The sequence below is a fragment of the Oryzias melastigma genome, linkage group LG16 (assembly GCF_002922805.2).
Source record: "Oryzias melastigma strain HK-1 linkage group LG16, ASM292280v2, whole genome shotgun sequence".
In the NCBI taxonomy this organism is placed as follows: Eukaryota; Metazoa; Chordata; class Actinopteri; order Beloniformes; family Adrianichthyidae; genus Oryzias; species Oryzias melastigma.
Genome location: NC_050527.1, coordinates 2,949,905 through 2,962,685, shown reverse-complemented (window position 1 = coordinate 2,962,685; position 12,781 = coordinate 2,949,905). Strand labels below are relative to the sequence as shown.

The window sequence follows — 12,781 nt, the reverse complement described above, 5'->3', positions numbered from 1 at the left end:
TTGAAAACGTTAGCATGTTGCTCCAATCTAAATTCCAAATTACCCTATTAAAACCTCAGAAGATACCAAATTCATTAAAAACGTTAGCATGTCGCTAAAACCTAAACTCCGAATTAGCCTATAAAAACCTCAGTAGATAAAAAATTAGCCAAAAATGTTTGGATGTTGCTAAAATATTATATAAATCCATTTTTATTTATTATTTTTTTTTCTTCAGAAAATTGCAATAAAATCTTGAAACATAACCCATGAATATATTTAAAGGCTTGTTTCTAATCTGCTTTTTAATTTGAAGAGTTTCTCATTCATTTCCTATGGGGCAAATATTAATCAATATATCAAAAACTAGAACATTTATGAATGTCAAAAATACAAGCAGTACTGTCCTGAAATAGCCGATCGTTTTGATAACAAGATTGCTAAAAGTGTTATTGAGTTTTTACGTGCCAAATACGGAATCACTATTGTGTGAATGCTGACTAAGCATTCAATATTTTATATTTTGAAAAGGATTCTGAAAGAGGTTAAATATGACAACTCACAGACATTACCAACATTTTTCTTGATAAAAACTATTTATTTTGTGTCTTTATCTACATTTACATGTGCTGGTGTGGGGAGGACAGATGTGGCTCTAACTCCTTCAAAAGCTGTTGCCTTTGTCAAACCATAATCACCACTCTTTCTGTTTTTCGGGTCAGCCTCAAATTTGATACTGTGTAAGTGTTAGTGGGCCCGGTTACAGTCCACATAAAAATGAAAAAAATCGCAGTGGTAAACTTTAAAACTTTGGCTGTAATTTTCTTTTCAGTGTAACTAAACGTGTTATTATCATGTCAATAAAACTGTTAAAGCATAGTGGGTAAATCAAATATTCTGCAAGATTAAAAAATAGAACTCCTGCTGCTTTTGCAGATACAAATTCAATTTTCATTTCTGTCTTTGATAATGAAAGTGTATTTTTAATCACATGGGACCTAAAAACTGCTAAAAATGGACAGCCTTTGTCAGATATTTTCCTCTAAAAATAAAAGTGCAGTCTTTCAGAGTTCAGTATTTTAGGAAATTTTCATTGCTGGCCAAAAACACAGCACAGCATTGTTTGTGCTTTTTTTGGGTGATAAATTTAGCATCTTTTATGGTTTTGAACAAAACAGAACCCATCATTATGCCTCATGTGTGAACAGATGGGAGCTTTGCAGTTGCTACAGTGGACAAAACTGGAAATAATGGTTTATTATCTTGGACTGTGGCTCTCAATTTTCTTTTCCGATGCACGTTGTGCGTGCTCCGGGCAGTGAAACGATGTAACTTGTTGTTAACAACCCTTTTATTGAAACCCCTCACGAGTTGGGAGGAACACACGGCAGGATTTTAGCTCCTTTTTGTTCAACCCTTCAGGATCACCAGAGGCGGCTGGTCACTCACATACTTTCCATGTGTTTGCACACACACAAAGAGCTATTCTTGATGTGCCAAGAGAGACGGGTTTATGAGAAAAAACTTTTCAGTTTTTGTCTGCCAAATGGCCTTGGTAATGTTGGTCAGATGTGGAAAAATGTGGTCAGTTTATAATATGGCTTAATAAAAATGACAACCCTCTTTAAAGCAGCATTTATGTTTCACTGTATTAATAGTTGAAAGGCTGTGATAGATGGTCTGTGTCCATTAAAGATTAATGTGCTGTATCTGAGAAATGTTTGAGGGTTTTTTGTGGATCATAAGTAAGAAACTGAAACCTTTACAGGAAAAGGTTACCCAATTCACGTCTACATAAGCACCAGCTGTAGCAAGAATGAGAGGACGACTCTCTCAGCTTGGATTTAAAGCAGTAAGTGGCCAGTACCAGGAAAAAAATCAAAGTTTTTGCTGAATTTACAACTCTGGATTATTTCCCTATAGTGTCTCCAAATGATTATTGGAAAATCATTCTGCTTGTTCTTGTTTATAGTTTTACCAGTACTGATGTGATCCTGAACATGTCTCTATAGAGAGGAAATAGACCAATTTATGTGTGAGAAAGTCTGGATTTGTAACTTGTGTCTGCATGTTTTTGTGTAATTTTGGATTTGTGTGTGTGTTATTATGTGAATGCTTAGTCAGCATTCACACTATAGTAATTCTCCTGCTCCTTTCCGTACGTTGTTCAGCACATAAAAACTCAATCACACTTTCAGCGTTAGTTTTGGATATATTGAGAAAAATATGCCCCATAGGAAAATAATCTTCAAATTTCTAAATTTTAAGAAGATTACAAACAAGCCTTTAAATATTCAACAACTATGCTTTAATTGTTTGTAGTAATTTTCAAAAAATTGGAGTTTACCTAATATTTTTTGCAACATGCTAATGTTTTTGGCTAATTTGGCAACATCTGAAGTTTTTTTAGGCTAATATGGAGTTTAGCTAATATTCTAGCAACATGCTAACATTTGTACTGAGGTTTTTAGGGGGGGTTTTAGGGTGCTAATTTAGAGTTTAGCTTCTATTTTAACAACAGGCTAACGTTTTTGAATAATTTAGTTTACTGAAGAATTTTAGGCTATTTTGGAGTTTAGCTAGTATTTAAGCAACGAGCTTTGGTTAATTCGGCATCTACTAAGGTTTTTTTGTTCTAATTTGGAGTTCAGCTCATTTTTAAGCATCACACTAAATATGTTTGCAAACTTGGCATGTATTAGGGATTTTTTTTAGCAATTTTACTACACATTTTTCAATACAAAATATAATATACACGAACAACTTTGAAATACAACAGCTTAAAACTAACTACACATACACATCTTTGAATTGCCTCTGGTGGAAGTTTGGCGCCAGTGTGGAGCCACCACATGTGTGTTTTTATCAGTGATTCTTGAGTTTCACTAATATCCATAGCAGACATAAAATCATGTCCACATTTGTCCACATTTGTCATGGAAGGAATCACACATCACTATATCGTTGGAGTCATGAGGACCCCAAAGAGAGCTGAAGGGTTAAAAAGTATGCACCAATCACGAAACGGCCTTTACGCACAAATCTTATTTGAGACTCTTTTCACGTCTCCAAGATTTGCATGTACAGTGGTGGACAAAAGTGTTGGTACCCCTCAGTTAAAGAAGGACAAACCCACAATTCTCACTGAAATCACTTGAAACTTACAAAAGTAACAATAAATAGAATAATTTTGAAAATTAAACAATCAAAATCAGCCATCAATTTTGAATTGTTGGTTAACATAATTATTTAAAAAAAACAAAGTAATGAAACAGCCCTGGACAAAAATGATGGTACCTCAATAAAAGATTGAAAACTATTTGACCAGAGTGACATGATTAACTCAGGTGTGTCCTTTAATTGACATCACAGGTGTTTTATTTATTGTTACTTTTGTAAGTTTTGAGTGATTTCAGTGAGAATTGTGGGTTTGTCCTTCTTTAACGGAGGGGTACCAACACTTTTGTCCACGTCTGTAAGTGATGTGTTTGAATGCTGAGAATGCTGGGTCATCAGAGTTTTCTTATCAGCTGCTTTGAACGAAGATTGTGAATAATATCTGGTGAAAACTTGACATTTTCCCACTTTCTGAAACGGTTATGCCCAGATAATTTATATAAAAAGTCTAAACCGGGAACCATGAGGACCTCATGCTTCCCGTGACTGGGAACCAACACTTGTTCACTATTCTGAGAGTAAACTCACTCAGATCTCCCTAAAATGTTCTCATTAAGTTCTTCTTTATTAGCTGACAGTAATAATTTACTTGTGAAAAGCCATGGCCTTGTTTTTCCAGCTCTGTTTGTGCAAATGTATCCACTTGCCCTTTCCAATATGGCGTCCAGCTTTGCATATGTAACTCGTAGCGCAGTGTCTCCATCTTATACAACTCACTGGATGTATGTGTGTCTTCATTTTCTGACATCTATCTAAACCTAAAAGAATGAGTGGAAAAAGGGTAGAGGGGAGGTCAGGAGGGAGCAAAAAAAAAATCCAGCGGGGGTGGAGAGCGCTACGTCAAATTGCCAAAAGCACTGCGATGTTTATGTAATCTCACCCCTAAAGCCTCAGCCTGCCTCTCCTCCCCCCGCCGGTCTCCGTGACCCCCTCTGGGTTGAGTGGCAGAGAGGACAGCGCCAGAACTGAGGGTGGCCCCTGCAGGATTTTTCTTTTTTGCTAACACTGGTATTACTGTTGATTGTGAGGATGGATTGCCTCTAAAAAAAAAAACGTTGGGCTACTTCCTGTTCCAGACTTTGGCTAAAAAGTCAAACTGAATCTCGTTTCTGTTTAGCTCAGAACATAGAAGTGAGATTTTAGGATTTCATGGTGTATTTTTGAAACTACCCTTACCAAAAATAAGTATACTCAAGTTTGTTTTAATTATACTTTTATAAAACAAAATTAAGAAAGTATACTTTTAGTTTACTTTTTAAGTACTTATTAGAGATAAACTTTACAAGTTTATACGTTTGTTCATGTTAAGTATACTTATATTATACTTAGAAATATACTACAAGTCTGAGAACATTTGTCACAAGTTTTCTTCCACAGAATTAAAAGTGGAGTAGATGTATTCTTGGGATATTTCCAATATATTAAAAGTGTATTTTAATGCACTAATCAGTGGAAGTTTAAACTAAAAGCAAACCTTAAATGCTACAGTTATTTCAAAGTGTACTTTGGTAAACTTAGAGTAAACTTAAAGTTTTATTTGCTAGTAAACTAATACCAGAAAGGTTACTTTAAGTATACCTCAAAGTATACTTTTTAAAACTAAAAGTGGGTCAATTTAGTCCCAAGAAGTATATTTGTCAATAAACTGCCGGTATACTTTTTACGTGTACTTGGTACACTTTGGGAAAAATACTTTTCAATACTTAAGAAAACTTTAAAACATATACTTGAAGTATACTGATTTTTTAAATCTACATTATTCTTCTTTAAAAAAAAAATACTTTTTATTACTAAGACTCAACAGACTGTCAAAGAGTTCAAATTTATAGAAATGTCAACTTTTCTTTTCTCTGATTCTCGTGGTCACAAAAGTAGAAGCGTCTTTGCTTGAAAGGTAGAACTATTTTCTTTTTCTTGCTACTTTAAGTATAGATCGCCAATCCAAACAAGCCAATGACAGAGTTGTGGGGGGTGTTTATTTATTGTGGGGAGGACCGAAGTTTATGAATCTACATTCCAGTTTTTTACAGTCTGAGAGCAAGGCCAAAGAAAATAATATAAGGTGTTTAAGATGCTACAGAGTCTCGCCTGAAACCCAGAAACACCATGAAAGCATCTGAAAAATGTTTCCATCAGTCTGAACAAAGACATTCCTCTGATTGTAAAAGTCTTTATGCTGAAGGACGATAAGATACTCTGCAAATGAGGCTTTGGACAACAGAAGAGTTTAGTGATGTGTTAGAACGTCAAAATCCAGTCTTTTTTAACAGTTCATGAAGTTGCTTGAGGTGGTATTGAAATTAATTTTTCATGTCATATTTGCTCTTAGATTCTGTTTATCCATTACCCATGTGTTTAATTCATTTTCTGTTTACAAGCATCCATAAAATGTTCATTGTCCTTTCTTTGACTGCTAAGCCACATTTTTACTTTTATTTGTAGTGATTTGTCCCACAACTTGGTCTATTCAGGTTTAGACTCAGGACTTTCCCCTGCAACATTTTAGCGCAAAATGAACATTATATACTGCTTTTCTCTGTGTCTGATTTAGCAGATTCATGTTGATTATGTAAACGGTTGAAGAAATAGTGTGTACCAAAGCGTGTTATTTTGTTGTTAAAGGGTTAAATTAAAAATAAAAGCTCTTAGAGTATGATGAAACATGCAAAATCCACTTTTTTATTTAAATTACATTTTGTGTTTTCATTCAATTCCTATTTTTGTGTGATTAATTAATCATGACCCGTAATTAATTAATTAATCTAACTAATTGATTTATTTGCAAATATTTTTAAACTAATAATTGCTGCAAAAAAAGCCTTATTTAGAAGTATTTTTATTTAAATACATGTCATTGTGGTGGCATTTCGTGACAGACGGCTTGCATCCTTGCATGCTCTGGTGCAGAAACCATGACTCAGCATTAAATCACAGGTTTATTTTTTCCAGGATGTTTTTCCTGGATTGCTGTGTTTTTGCTTCTTCTTTTTTTATGTTTCTATGGACATTTTATGTATCTCCAGGGAATAGAAAATAAATAGAAAAGTACTTCTAGAGATAGAAAACTTTGTTCTTACTGTTAGTTTGCTATCAAACATTAAGGTCTGCAAAGACATAAATCAAACAGAACGCTTTTCTTCTTCTGTTTGGAGGGATTTCTGTCTGCAAACACAAGGTATGTGTTTGTGTAATGTTATTTATGCTCTGAGAACAGAAAATTACAGCAGGAAGGATGTTGGGCTTTTTAGCTCAAACACAACATGCTGCACAGAAGCTCCCAGCTCTGGGAAACCCATCTCTCCCTGCTTGTGCTGGCAGATGTCAGCAGTGCATTTTATGGAGAGACACAGGGGGGGGGCAAACACAGAGGCACGTGTTTTCATGCACTGGTGTGGGGAGCACCTGAAGGGGCAAACCTTTAATAAATCCTTCCACAAGACTCCTCAAAGAGCGTTTGTAGATGGCAAGAATCAACTTTAAAATAGATTTTTTAAGCATTTTATCTCATTTTTTTGTTTCATAAAAGTGCTGTGTCACTGTTTCCAAAGTTTTATACAACCACATGGCTTTTTTTGAGAGTCCCAACTATATTTTCTCTATTGTAAAACCGTTCCCAGTGGTCTTTTAAATTGTGATAATGCAGTTTTTAGCCAAAACCAAAAAGCCTGTCGTTTTATTAAGATATATTTTCTGCAGAGCGGCAAGAGCTCTTTAGAAATTCCCCTCTGGGTTGTTGGGTGGGACTGTTGCAGAAGTAGATATCCCAGCATCCCTTTATTTACACTCTTATAGCCCCTCACAACCCCAAGCTAACATTAGCATAGCAAAAAACATATTGGCGAGCAATATCAGAACTAGTCAGCCGTACAGTTTTAAGTTTGATTGGAAGCTCAGACAAAAACATAAAATAAAGACGTTTATGGATCTATTTGTCTGAAAGTGGAGGATGTAGAATTGGAGCAGAGCAGGGAGACTTTGACCCGTTTATGGCAGTTGTTGTGTCACAAACCCAAGCTTTTTCAAGCCACTAGTTTTCATCTGCTGCTGATCTGGCATTATTTAAATAAATAAATAAATAAAAAACTCAGAAATGCAATTTTCATCTTAAATTATTTTATACGTCCTTCATTAAAAAAAAAGATGCAAAAATTACAAGTTAAAACACCAAAAACATGATTTTCATTGGTCTTCAACCCTAGAACACTCTGAAAAGTCACATCATCCCCTTTGCTGGGTAATTTTTACCCAATGCAATATACCCAATAAAAAGTATTTGTTATAAAAAATAGATCAAAATATGAGAACACGTGATAATAACTCAGAGTAGTTTCACTTTTATTTTAAAATGTGATATTTGTAACAAAAGGGTAAATAAAAACATTGGAAGATCCTAAAAAAACTACTGGAAAACTACTAAAAAATTAGGAATTTGAGAACAAAAAAAGAATAAAAAAAAAAAAAGATGATGATTCTGGAGACTTGGCCTTTGGTTCACCCATTCCTGGGACATGTGAGGCCACCCATGACCCTCAGAAAAATGCTACATATTGAGGATCATGTCAATACTTTTGTTTGGGTGAAAATCACCCGGCGATGGTGCTCTGAGGTTAATCTAGTTATCTCTGAATCATTGGTGAGTTTTCAGTTCACATGAGTCATATGCATTGTTTTTTCCTCTTTAATTACAATATTTAATTGTAACACTTATGCCTAAAATATGAGATTATCTAATTTTATTTGAATATACCCCCCAAAAAATAAACTGAACATACCAAATAGTTTAGCATTTTGACAATAATGCAAATGTTTGGATTTTTACAGTTTTTATTAGTATTCTGGGACAAACCTTTTGTCACAAGTTTTCTTTTCCTGTTAATTTCTGAATATACTGCCAGAAAATATTGTGCTGAGTAAAGAAACAAACTACATATGAACCACACTGTGAATAATAATCTATGAATTGGGTTACCTGGAAATCTTTTCAAACCATGGTGCCTTATTTCACCACAGCTGGACATGTGCTTTCTTGTTTAAATCTCACCGGCATCATTTTTTTTTTCAAAGACTGGCTTCATCTTCACCCCCCTGCAGGTAGACCCCCCTCAGTCATCTGCCTCCTTTTCCACCTCCTCCAAAGATCATCTGTTGACATTGTGCACAGAAATTGCAGGCTTGGATTTGTCCAACATAATGCAGGAAAAGTCCGCCTTGAAAGTCACAGTTGCCCTGTAATTACACCTCGCTCATTACTCCAGACTAGAGCTTAGTTTCTCCGTGTTTGCATTTCAGGATCTTCCTTTCTCTGATTCTCTCCATTAACCTCCTTCTGTCATATTCCTCCCTCCTCAGACAAAGCGGAGTGTAAATGTGCCTTAAGGAGAGGTGGACGGCTGCCAGCCATGAGGAGATACAGACAGGAATGTGATCTTTGAGAGAAAGGTTCACTTCAAAATTTAAATCTGGCTTTAGGCTTCCATATCATCTTTAATAGTGTAACCAACAGAATAAACTATTTTTTTTCTTTTTTTGCCACATTTGCATCCAAACAAAACTGATCTTAACAGCTGTAACCCAAGAGACAGATAGTGGGAGGATGTTGGACTGGAAGTGAGAAGTCTGAAAGCCCGGTGGGTGCAATGTGCAATGAAATCTCAGTCTGAGGATCTGTGCAGACAAGCTACGCAGATGTACTTCAGTGCCACAGAATTTAGTGAGATAACAGGATAACTTATAATTTAGACTCTCTAACAGAACAAAGTTAACTTTAAATTTAGCAAATATGAAATTTCCCTCCTAAATGTGTTATGGATTGAGCTAATAAAAACAAAGATAGTGTCATTTTAGATTTGCAAGCAAAAACAAGTTTGATGGTCATAAAAATTTACAACCACTGAATGTGCAGCTGGGTTTTAAAAATGACTGTAAAATGTGCTGCAATAATGTGATATTTCTTTAGTTATATGATCAGTTTTTGATACAATTTTCAGAAAATCTTTATTTTTTGTGAAGCTCACAGCTGTTTGCTATCACTTTGTCCAGTCCTTCTTTACTGCATATAAAGGTAATTGTGATGACATGTTAACAACACCCTGTGAGTTGCTACTGCTCTCAGGAACTTAGAGTTTTCTGATTAAAGCTGCAAGATTTAAAAGAATTTTGGCTGTTGATGGATACTTAATCTTTTTTTTTTTTACCAGACAAACTTTTTTTTTTTTTTTACTGCAAGGCCAACTTTATTTGTAAGACAAAGGCAAAAAAAAACAGTAAAAATAATGGCTAAAAAATCTGTGGTACACTTAAAAGATGGGGTAACAAAAGAGTCTGAGAACAAGAAAAAGTACATTAAATCAAATGAAAAGATGCCATATTTTTTGTTTTAGGATAAACTCAATTAACTCAAATAAATAAATAACTCAAACTCATCTTTTGGAAAGTTCTTTGGCCTTTAAACTACCTTATTTTATTTTATTTTTAACAACTTGACACCAACATTTACCCTTTTCAACAAATAATCTGTCTTAAATTCCCGGCAAATGAAACAACTGTATGACAATAACTGTGCAATAACCAGGACTTATGTCACATTAAAACTACAGTTTCTATTAACTTTATTTGAAATAAAAACTGACGTTCATGTTTTTCTAAGATTTTTGCAGTAAATATGTTTTAAAGTCCTACTCCGATCTTTATTTGATCTATTCTGAAAGCATTCCCAGAGGTCTTTTAATTAGGATTATGTTGTTTTTTTTTTTTTTTTGGCAAAATCAAAAATCTAGTGTCATTTTCTAGGACATAGTTTCTGCAGAGCGGCAGTAATTCATTAGAAATTAGCCTCTGAGTTGCTGAGAACTCCAGGTAAGGAGCATATTTTCTAGGTCGCAAATAAGCTCTTTTTTAAAATTGCATTTTTTATCTCAGAAACTGTAATTTTGAGCTCAAGTTTCCTAATACATCAACAGAAGAATGCCACAAGAACATGTTGAACACACTTTTAAACGGAACTCAATTGTAACATAAAAGTTTGGACTAAGATAAGTTCTTAGGATTGGTATTATTTGTGATAAAAAATACTGTATATAATACTGTTTTTATAAATGAAAACATACCAGAGGTTCATATTCATTTTGCGCTCCTGATTGCTATTAGTAATTGTATTTTTTATTATTAATCTTCTCTCCTTGTTTCCTACATCAGAATGTTTTTTTATACTGATTAATTTATTTGTTAAAAGGTTCAACCGATGTAAGTCTTTCTTCTTTGTCCTTTTCATTTTTTCTTTGTGTTGGAGTTTGTAACTCATCGTTGTTTTTCATGTTTTACCTTTTATTAAATAAAAATAGAATATTAAAAAATCTACAATTTTTGAGTCAAGACAATAACAAGTAAATGCAGTTTTCTGACATTTTTTTTTTACTTTTTTTAAATGGGCAATACAACAAAAAAGCAGCCCAACTAACCAGGAAAATAAAGTGTCCAGAGTGGTACTCTGTTGTAAATAGTTTTGCTGTCAAAGGTGTTCTTATCTTATCTTTTTGATCTTAAATGCAGCATGATTTAAGTTGAAGTTAGATGGAAATAAAGACGTCTCTTTCTGTATCCAGCAATTTCCACCTTTTTTTTTTAACTCTATCAAGAAAACAACTTAGTGTATTAATGATTTAAGTGTCAAAGAAGCAAAAATGTTATTATTTTTAAGAATCTTTCAACTGCTTTGTATTGTGTTTTCTTTCTATATTTAGAAAGACTTAGACTAATTTGTCTGAGGTTGACTTTTCTTCATTTTTCTTAAACAACGGGAAAACCCCCACCAAACTAAACACTACCCCTCACACACACACACAGAGTCCTCAAAGCCCTCCCTTTTTTCCAACGCTTGCCCTTTTTTGGTCGTTCCTCTTTTTTTTCATGTGAAGCAGGGATAGTATGACAGCTTTTCCTGCTGGACCCGCCAGAGAGAAACCTCTGTTACTCACTCCAGCTTTAAAGGAAGTTACCACCTCTTCCTCGCCGCTTCGCACAGACACATGCACACTCAGGCTCCTCGGGACTTGACCACAACAGCGACTGGGAAACAGCAAGGACTGCATGTAATGTGTTTTGGAGGGAAAAAGGGAACGAGCTTTCACCGGCTGAACTGTGAGAACTGAAGGACTTCAGAGGAGCGTTCAGTCTCATCACTTACCGGTGAGTTTGACAGTTTGAATGTGTGCGCTGTGCCATGGAAACCACTGGGGATCCATGCAAGACTGTGTCCTGGAGTTTCAAGTTAGCAGATTATTGAAACTTTAATAGATGGTTTAATTAAAAATCAGTTTGGAAATGCTTTTTTTAAAAGAAGAACAAAGGTTGTTTCTATTGCTTTTTAGATACATTGCTTATGAAAGTGTTGAAGTCACTCTAAAAGCCCTGAACTGAGGTGAAAGTTGATGTTCATCCAGTGTTGAATGGTTTACAGTTGAACTGATAAGAAAAGCTGAAACAAACTCTTGTTAAAGATTGACTTTCTTTTGGTGTTGCATATTAATTTCAAAGTTTGCAATAGCTTAACGGTTGTGACAGGGGAGTTTTAAGGTGCACACATTCCATGTTTTTGTGGAATCTGCTGTCAGAGAAAGCATGAGCTGAAATCGAGATGGTAATACGGGTGGAGACTCCACAGGGCACCTCCCTGGGGTCTCCACTAATTAACGATATGAGTGTGCAGGCTGCACTTCAACTCCACCACCTCCAGTCAATCTGACAACACGTTTTTGGATGAGTGAGATAGGGCGGTAAAACAACCCCTGCAAGGCAAGAAAAGACGCCTTGCCTTCTGCGTGACCTCTTCAGCAGCTTTTTCCTTTGCCCCCAAAAGCCCCCCCGTCTCGTTTATCACTCAGTGTCTTATCAGAGGCTGGTAGCTGACTTCATCTATGTCCAGAGAGGTCAAAGGTTATTCTCTGATTTGACTTGCTTGTCTAAACTCCCAGGGTAGCAATCTGTTTATGGAGGAGATACAGAAAATTTCAGTCGTGCCAAAGATAGCTTGAACAGAGAGCTGAGTGGAGATAACATTACAAGACATAAACACTGCAGCTCTTTGCAGGAAAAAGGGGGTAAAAAGTGCAGATAAAACTCTGTACGTTGTGTTTGCAACATGGAATGGATCATGTGGTAATTCTGTAATGTGAGGGATTTAAGAGACTGTTCCAACTTTGGAGAATTTAGTTGTAAAGAGGATCAACAATGCAGAATAAACAGTTCGCTGCAGCTCTTCATTCTGAGTAGTAAAGAAAAAAAGAGGACAGTAAAAATAGCAACACTTCTTTAAAGTTTTCTCCTTTCTGTCACCTGTATAAACTATAAAGGAAAAAATGATCTATTTTAAAATAAAAACCAGAAAAAGCAAATTTAAAAAAATCAAAATCGAATCTTTGCATGATATAGCATAAAAAAGCAATCGTAGGATTTAAAGTCCCACACTGATAGTCTTTTTTGGGGGGATTTAGTTTTTTTTTAAATAGATTTGTTAGCATGTAAATACACATGCAGTATCCCCCTTTATACCATGGTCTGGGTGAATACTCGATTCTGATTGGCTGCTGGGTGTGCATTAAAAACTGATAATGCACAGTAATAACGCACA

The 12,781-nt window shown here is 35.1% G+C and overlaps 1 protein-coding gene across 2 annotated transcripts in view; it reads left to right on the top strand.

Moving 5' to 3' along the window:
- Positions 1 to 12,781, top strand: part of eva1ba (eva-1 homolog Ba (C. elegans)) — a 43,580-nt gene that overhangs the window by 17,110 nt on the left and 13,689 nt on the right. Inside the window, exon 1 of one of the 2 annotated variants that reach the window (XM_024266897.2) lies at positions 11,090 to 11,340. The exons of the other annotated variant lie outside the window; for it this stretch is intronic. The gene's annotated coding sequence lies outside the window, so the exon portion shown is untranslated. Of the gene's footprint in view, positions 1 to 11,089; positions 11,341 to 12,781 lie in introns of those variants that run through there. 2 annotated transcript variants of the gene reach the window in all.